This window comes from Marmota marmota, unplaced genomic scaffold (genome assembly GCF_001458135.2).
Source record: "Marmota marmota marmota unplaced genomic scaffold, marMar, whole genome shotgun sequence".
NCBI lineage: Eukaryota > Metazoa > Chordata > Mammalia > Rodentia > Sciuridae > Marmota > Marmota marmota.
In genome coordinates this window covers 4,893,742-4,902,591 of record NW_025999983.1, presented here as the reverse complement: position 1 = coordinate 4,902,591, position 8,850 = coordinate 4,893,742, and the positions used below count along the sequence as shown (strand labels likewise).

General features: G+C 39.5%; 1 long non-coding RNA gene across 1 annotated transcript; it reads left to right on the top strand.

The window, feature by feature from the left end:
* Positions 1 to 1,306: 1,306 nt before the first annotated feature.
* Positions 1,307 to 8,447, top strand: LOC125617609. The gene is made up of 3 exons (XR_007348668.1): positions 1,307 to 1,440; positions 1,625 to 1,849; positions 6,421 to 8,447. It is a non-coding gene; the product is annotated as an uncharacterized LOC125617609 (long non-coding RNA).
* Positions 8,448 to 8,850: the final 403 nt, after the last annotated feature.

Sequence of the window (8,850 nt, the reverse complement as noted above, 5' to 3'; positions counted from 1 at the left end):
ATCTGGTATGAGAACAGGCCACTTGGCTTTCTGCATTACCCTTTCTTATTGCATAATCATTGTACACAGTTACAATAAGTCATTTTTGTAAAAATAGATCTTGGAAGGAAAGTTCTTACTGAATCCCTTATAACCTCAGGGATTCAGTTATAGCAGACTGAATCATGTCCCCAGATATCTATTGACAGTGTGGCCTCTGGGTAGACTAGGAAACCCAGGATGCAAAGGTAAATTCTGTTACAATGGGGTCAGTGACTCCCTGTGAACCAGACTCCTAATTGAGACTCAAAACCTTTCATTGGAAAGCTTCTTTTTTCCTTTCAGCTATCATGATTTGTGTGTATCCCAGCCATCATTTTAAAATGATGCTCTGAAAATCACTTGGACACCTTGAAAATCAGTGGGGAAAACTTTGGCTTCATGGGTAAATGTTGTGGAGGCCTTGTGCTCAAATGCAGGGCAATAGAGTTCATGGTCTTAGGAATCTAGTCTTGCTGAGCTGAAACTTGCAGGGGTTTTACTCAAAGAGATGAAATGCCCTTCAGTGAAGGCCTGGGAACCTGGAGGGAGTCCCTGTCATCTAGTTGCTTCAGAGGTGATCTAATGACTCGAACTTGCACAAGCCACCTGTGACTGTATGTACATTTTTCTCTTCTTCTGTTCCACTCTCAGATTTTAAGTACCTCAAAACAAGAGCTTTTGTCCCCATGGTATCTGATTAAAAAACACAAAACAAAACAAAACAAAAAATAAAGACAAACTGGCCTTTTGCTATTGTTAATGGAACGTGTGGGTAGGTGAGAAGGAAGCCGGGTTTGGTTGACTGTGCAGGCAGGGTGCTCACCCCTATTGCACTTTCACTCCTCTGCCCTTGGCTGTGGCACCCTGGGGCAGGGACCTAACAGAGCCCTTGAATTGGACCTGGCCTGCTGCAGCCCTGACAGGGGACTGGACCCCACACATTAAACCCTGGTCAGCCCACAGCCCTCAGGGCTGGAGCATCACAGAAGAATCCACCCAGGTGTCATGGGGAGCCCCAGCACAATTTGGAGGATGGCATCTGTCCACCAGGCTCCTGAACCATCCAGAAGATATCATCTTCTCAGCGTCTCTGCTGACAAGGAAGTTGATTCTAGGGCAGGGGCTGGAGGGAGAGAGCCTTTTCTCTCCTCGCTCTCCTGCTACTCCAGAGCTGCTTCTCCAGCCCAGTAGCTGAGAACTGTGTCTTAGAGAACATGAAGCCTTGGCCAGCGTCAAAGGCACTGTTATTGCAGCTAAGGACACAGCCTGCCTGGGATCCAACCTCCCTTTCATCGAGTTGTTTGTTCTTTTACTTCCTAGTGTCAGCAGTCCTGGGAACAGGAAATGGTTTGTGCAATAGGAAGTGTCAGAAAAAAACGATGACTGAATACTTTTAAGCTGTGTGGATAACATTTCAAGGTATGTGGAGATATTTACACACATTCTAAAACACATGTGCATTGAAAATATGAACTCTATCAGAGTTCATATTTTTCAATTTTTAAAGTGATATTAATTATTGAAAGCTTACTGTGGGTCCCAGGCCCTTTGATTGCACTTCTGTAATTCTAACATCCTTACGGTGCATTATCCCATTTTACAGGTGAGAAAAGAGGAGCACAGATAGTTTAAGTGGCTTCTGGTAAGCAGCAAGGCCACCACCTGATCCCCGGGCCTCCTTGGCTGGACCCTGGTGCATGGCTACACACTCCTTGGGAGGAATATTTCAGGACTTTGCCTCACTGCTGGGGGCTTATGAACAATCTACCCATGTCATCTGGGAAAAGCAGTTCTGCAGCTCTGGAAGATGGCTATGTTATGGGCTAAGGTATTATTATCTCCTATTTTCACAAGGCAAAGGGAAGCACTTATTAAAAGGGCCCAAACCAGTTGTCTGAGCCCAGACTTGCAAGGCCTTCTGCCCACAGCAGTCTCATTGCTGAGTGGCCCTGACATAGGCACATCCTACTTTTTACTGTCTGAGACTCAGTATCTGCTCCCTGCCTCCACCCACAGTGACAGGACCCAGTTGGGCTGTCTGGTCAAATCTACGTGTGCCTTCATGAAATCAGGCATGGGACCAGTTGAATGTTGAGATCTGGTCACCTGAGGGAGAGGAGAAAGTTGAGTCTGGCTGGCAGTCCACAGAGGTCAGGAACCTGGCACAGTACAAGCCTGCTGCCTCTGCCCACCAGTAGCCTGGCAGCCCAGAGAGGAACTGGAGGAGGCGGCGGCTTATCGCTGGCATATCAGCTGATGGTAGAGCTATGAGACTGTCTTTAAACTCTGTGTTCCAAGTCCTTTTTCTCTTTCCTGATTTCACAATTTGAGTTTATTTTTTTATTCCCTCCTCATGCTGTTTGCTCCTCTGATAGCTTCACCTGGACAGAGAACTGCTAGGTCCCTGGGCAAAGCCCCATCCCACTATCGGTCACAGTTTTAGCTTGCAGTTTCTCATGATAACTTAATTCCAGGCTCACACTCTAAATACAGGACACACATTCTGGAACTGTTAGACAAAAAGTGTTACTCATTGTACCGTGCAGCATTTTATTTCCATCTAAAAATAATGCTTACCATCAATGGCTATTCAGAATAATACAGTAGAATCAATGTCAGGTAATCAAGTTGGTGGCTCTTAAAGATCTGTAATAGGTAATGATAATATTTTACAGATTGGCTTAGACAGAATGAGTAGGAGCAAGTCAATGCCAGCATCATCAATGTTCCTTGCACAGCTCAGCAAAGAAACAAGAGTGGCCACCTAGGTTTGGTGAGAGAGCACAGCAGAGATACTTTGGTGTGAAATATGAAGTTTATAAAAGGATTATTAATCATCTTTCAGCTCTGGCAAAAACCTCTTTTTTGTTATTTAGGAGAAAATAGAAAGTAACAATAAAGGGTTTTATATTCCATTGTGATGGGGCAAACATGATTTTCACTAACCTTTTTCTATATTTGGACTATGCCCAAAGAATCTATACATATTTTAAGCAAAAGATTATCCCTTTTTATTGCAATTAGTAAAAATAGTAACCCATGTTTAATGAACATGATGTGAAATAAAATAATTTTCTAAGCATGTAAAGAGGTTGATGCAAATACAGGTAATAACTGAAAAAGTTTTTAACAGTTGGTAGGATCAGAGTATCTTCCAGCCCTGGAGGGAACAGGGTGCTAGGAGTCATGCCTCTGGCTGCTGGGTCTTGGGGACAGTCCAAGAGCTCTGGAAGAAGGGCTGGGAAGTGTGGCTCAGCACGGCAACAGTTCATGAGTGTTACGGAAATCATTCCAAATGTAAAAACTGATAAATCTGTACTAGTTGAATATCAGGACTGTGAATTTTTTTTAGTCTTATATATGGATAGTAATAAGTGAAAGTAATTTGAAGAAAATATCATCTCTATACAAGCCCCTTTAATGTTAAAATAAGAAATGCTTATTTCTGACCTGCTATGAAGTCTGGGAACTATGATGCTCTGGACCAGCTGCCTCAAATAATATGCTTCTTACTGAGCGAGAGGTCTCTCATACTTTAAAATAATACTTTTTTTTTTCTTTTTTTGTGTGTGTTATGTGTGTGGTACTGGGGATGGAACCTGGGGACACTTTACCACTGAGTTGCATCTTCTGCCCTTTTTATTTTTTGAGATATGGTCTCACTAAGTTGCCTAGGTTATCTTCAAACTTGCAATACCCCTGCCTCAGCCTCCCCAACTGCTGGGATTACAGGTATGTGCTTCTGCACCTGGCTCCAAAATGCTTCTTAGGAATCACTGAATCACTGGGTGTGATGGTGCATGCCTGTAATCCTAGCAACTTGGGAGGCTGAGGCAGGAGGATCATAAGTTCAAGGCCAACCCTAGCAACTTAGCAAGGCTCTGAGCAACTTAATGAGACCTTGTCTCAAAATAAAAAAGTCTGGGTATGTAGCTCAGTGGCATAGTGCCCCTGGGTTCAATTCCTAGTATGAAAAAAAAAAAATCACTGAATTACCTTGATAAAAACTGAACACATGGCATCAAAGCCCCCCTTATCAGTCCCTTTGATTTTTCCTTATCACTGAAGGCGAAGGAAACTTGGAGTTTTAGAAGCTGCTTGCCCTTCTTAGATCCCAAATATGCCCATGTGTACCCATCTTTTTTCTTTAATTTATCCAAATGAGTAATTATTGAAGTGTACTATATTTTTCTTCTTCTTCTGGTACAGGAATTGAACCCAGAACCTCACGTAATAGGCAAGTGCTCTACCATTGAGCTACTTGTCAAGTCCCTGAAAGTGGACTACTTGTAAAGAAAGCACTTTAAGAACAGAGAGAGAACTAAGGCCAGGACTCTATTACCTACAGGGAATCTTTATGTTCTACTTGTAGTCAGTTTCTCCATTAAGAGCTCTGGATGAGGTTTTTAGTTCTCTATTTTTTTATTTGGTTGCATTTTTTTTTTTTAAAGATTAGCTTTAACCCTTTGGAAATTAAAAAAAAAATTAGATTTCAACCTAAGATATAATAATGCTTAGGGGAAACAAAGATCCTCAAATATGATTTTTTTAAAAAAAAATTCAATAAGGAGCTCAAAATCGGATAACTAAGGGTTTTTAAATACATTTCTTGTTACCACTTACATGACCTCCGATTTATATATGGTGTTATCTTAAGAACACAGACTAAACTAAAACAAAGTTAATTTGTTGATCTCAATAAAAACATTTCATTCAGAATCAGAGAATTTTAAAACTTCAAACGACTTCCAAGATCACTTAGTTCCACTTTCAGATAGATTGTTACTTGCTCAGTGTTTCACAGCTTGTTAGGAGAGACCTAATAAGGCCTTTAAAATACCCAGCACAGCTATCTTTTAATCATACAACATCAGTAGCACTAGCAGATATAAGACCTTAATGGCTGAAGATTCAAAATCACAAGGACCAAGGAAAAGGAAAACTCAAGGATGACAGCAATTTCTGTCATTAAAAGTCAGCTCCTGGGCACCCAAATTTAACATAAGAGGACCAGCTATGTGTCTTGAGTCATTTGGGACTTTGAAAGTGTAGTTTGAATCCTGTCCCTAGAATTTACCAGCTGTAGGTCAGGAGTCATGCTATTTAGTTAACCCTCTAAGCTCCAGCTTCTTCAACTATAGAATGGGGATAATTATTAACTCAAGAGCTGTCATGCACTAAATAACTAAAGTGGCTGATACTTCATAGGGACTCTATAAATGTCAGTCCTCTTTTTGGTTTACAATTCCTAAGTTAAATTTTAGTAAAACATGATGGAATTTTATTAACTATCTGGGACATGACCAGTTATTTTCCTTGCTTATAAACTGTTTACCACATTAGCTATGGAAAACTAAATCACAGACTATGAATCAAATGATATCTATTTAATGTGTTCAAAAATCTAATCCCAGATTCATCCTTTAGGAACTACAACAAGTTAACAATCAAGGGGAACACTACTGAAATTATTTTACAGTCATAAAGCCAGGAATTAGTCTGAAAGTTGATCAAAACAAAATGTATTTTAGTTCAGTTTCATAGTCCTACAATTAATAGACAGTTATATTTTAGTTGAAGATTCTGTTTAAACATGGAATGAAGGCTGGATTGCCATGGCACAAGGGCCTGCATCCTGGCTGAGAGTATTTTTACCTCTAAAGTTTCATTTAGGGTCAAATGAGCAGAAACCTTACACCGTTAGTTAACATTTAACCAACTGTGTAGTGGTTTAAGCTAATGTTAGCACTACATCTGGAAGCATCACGTCAGTGAGTTAAGAGGCAGCAAAGTTACTACTGCAGTGGCTGAGAGGAGCAAACTCTTCCATTTTACAAATACTTTATTTGTACTGAGAGAGAGAGTATGTCTTGCTGAAAGGGATCTATGTTACTATTTGATTAAAAAAAAAAAATTTCCAAGGATCTAAATCTACAAACACAACGTGATATCCGAGGCCACCAGAATCTGGCATCAGAGTGAACTCCTAGTCCAGGCCTGGTACTTTTCCACTGTCCAAGTCTTTGTCAGTGCCTGTCCCAGCACCTCTCTTCCCTCAAGCAGGAAATCAAACCCCCTTCCCAGCAATCTTGCTGAGGCTTCCAGGCAGGGAATGTAGTACTCACTGACAAGATTACAGCTCTTGGTCTTTAGCTATCACTTGTCAGTAATTAATTTCTCAAATATGCATGCCATTAACTTAGTCCCTAAACACCCAGGGTTAATGACATGCATTTACATATAACAGGTAAAGTATTTAAGTAAGAGATTCAGTCTTAAAATGTGTCATTTTTCATCTTTTGAATAGCACTTGATAAGCCAATTTAAAAGAGTATTTGAGAAATCTGTTAACAAACAATTACTTTATAAAGATACTAAAAATGTCCCATTCCTTTTTAGGGCAATTTGAGGATTAAAGTTTTTTAAAAAGAACATTGGGACAAAAAGCCACTGAACACTGAATCTTAAGTCTAAAGAAAATTTTAGTTCCTGCAAGAACTCCATGGTGATAAAGACAGAAGTGTTTGGAATACTATAATTTTCTATTTTAAATGTCAAGAATAGCAATAAGCAAATGGAGCCAATGAAATTTAAGAGAAGAGAAAATGTAATTTTCACTCCTGGTTAATTACTGATGTTGAAAGAATGTGGAACCATTTTTATTGTCAACATAGTAGATTATGTGTTTTTCACAGTGGAAAGCTATTACAAGGATCTTCAACTCCAAGCTCACTTCACACATACATTTGATGGAGGTTAACTTATTTTGAATACTATATTAAGAGGATTGTTGTGATAATGTAACTGAGGAGCCCTCTGTAGTAGTTTTCAGTGCTGTAGTTTCTTGAAGGTAAGCCAAGTATCCCAAGAATTTTTGTATTCCTCACTGCATTTATCATACATTGGGTAATTAATCTGTAATGTATACATAAAATGCTGAGGCAAGAATGTGAGAGAGAAAAGGAAGGGGTCGGGGGTCTATGTGGGAGGTCAATGGCTCCAAAGAAAGCACCTGAACCGACCAGTCCTGCCTACACAGCTACTTGCTGCTCTTAAGCAATCAGTTACCTTGTTCCTGAAATATGGCTACTCATGCCTACCTCTAAGGCTTGTGTAAAGGATTTGTAGACTTCCTGACACATAACAAGTACATGATGCTTCTTTTTGAACACATATGTAATTAGTACTTACACTATCAGGTGTTGTTCTGGGAAGACAGCATAAAGGTTAGTGTAGTGCCAGGTGCCAAAATGACCCATTGATATGACATGGTGAGAGAAATGCTGCAGAAATCATCTCAAAGAAGGTAAGGAGATAGAATAACAGATGAGGTGGGTGCATGCTGGCTGCAGTACGCTCATATCGTGTTCAGAGAAGCCTTCTCTGGTAGTACTTTCTGGCAGCCAAGCCAGGAAACCTGCCTGGACCATGGCTGGCTGGATGCAGATGCCAGTCTGCATAAGAAATAAGCAAATGAGCTTATACTGAACATCTATATATACTTGAAAAGATAACACATAGTTGCTATTACCAAATGCTGCAATCATGATGGATTAATGCATGGGAAATGAATAATGCCTGCCATTGTTCCTTAATTCTAATGTGTTTCAACTAGATGTAGTAGTTGAGTTTTATGAAAATTCAGTTTCTGTAAGTCAAAAATGGTGGAACATTATCATAAGGTTCAATGGATTTGCTGGATAGGGATGGTGAAAAGGCAAAGTACATGAGCTCTGGAAAATAACTGGATTTGAATCTCAAACTCAGGACTCATTAGCTATAGTCTTGAGCAAACTATTTAACCTTTTTCACCTTGGGTTTCCTCTTACAGGGTAACAGTATAATCTAAGCCACAAGACTGTACCAGTAACTGAATAAAATATATAGGTAAAATATTTAGCACAGGGCCCAAGAAATTAATAAACAAATGAACCAACTTGTGTCATTTACATAAGCAAATGATTAATTCTGCATCACAATAGTTCTTTTCTAGGTACTCAAACTGTATTTTACAGTTTTTGATCAAATAATTATTCCTTGTGTTTACACAATTCATTCCTTAAATAGCTAGCTAAGAAGGTCAATATTCTATGGCTCTAGGCAAGGCTATGGCCTTGGGGAATTAAAAATATTTCATGTTACATGTTTTTAACTTTGTCTACCAATGCTAATCCATTCCCTTTACCCAAGTAATATAATTATAAAATAAGAAAAAGAACTCTGTAGCTTTTCAATTAGAGTCAGAAGCTGCTGGCTAAAGAAATATTTGCTCAAAATTCTTTTAGTACCTTGAGCACAACACACATGTAAAGCAGTTTGACAGTAAGGCACTGCTAAATTCACAGTAAGGCATGATTAGCCACTCCTAACTCTCAAATGGGTAATTTGATATTAAATAATTGTGTGTGCATTAATTGAACACATTATAAAGAACTTGCAATGAAACGCAGACGCAAATGTAGTAACTGGCAAGTTTCATAAATCAAAAACGACTTCACGGTTGCAATTCACAAAATTGTGCCCCAAGCAATTTTTAAGTATTTGAAATCCGTTATTTTTTATGGAAAAACCTCTTGCCCTCGATATTTTTCAAGTCTGTAAAAATAAATGTTGACTTTTGCTTTTCAAACTGTATATGCTCTTTATTTCATACGGTGACTTCATTCTATTACACAACCCTGATGCCATCTCGAAGCAAAGCATCTCAAAACACTGTTTACGCTCCCCTCCTTACTCAATCCACCGCTGCGTTCACTGCTGAACCTAATTCGCTTTCTAAATAACGGAACCGCGCAACAAGCATCCCCTCCCGAGGGCGCGCGTCCCGCC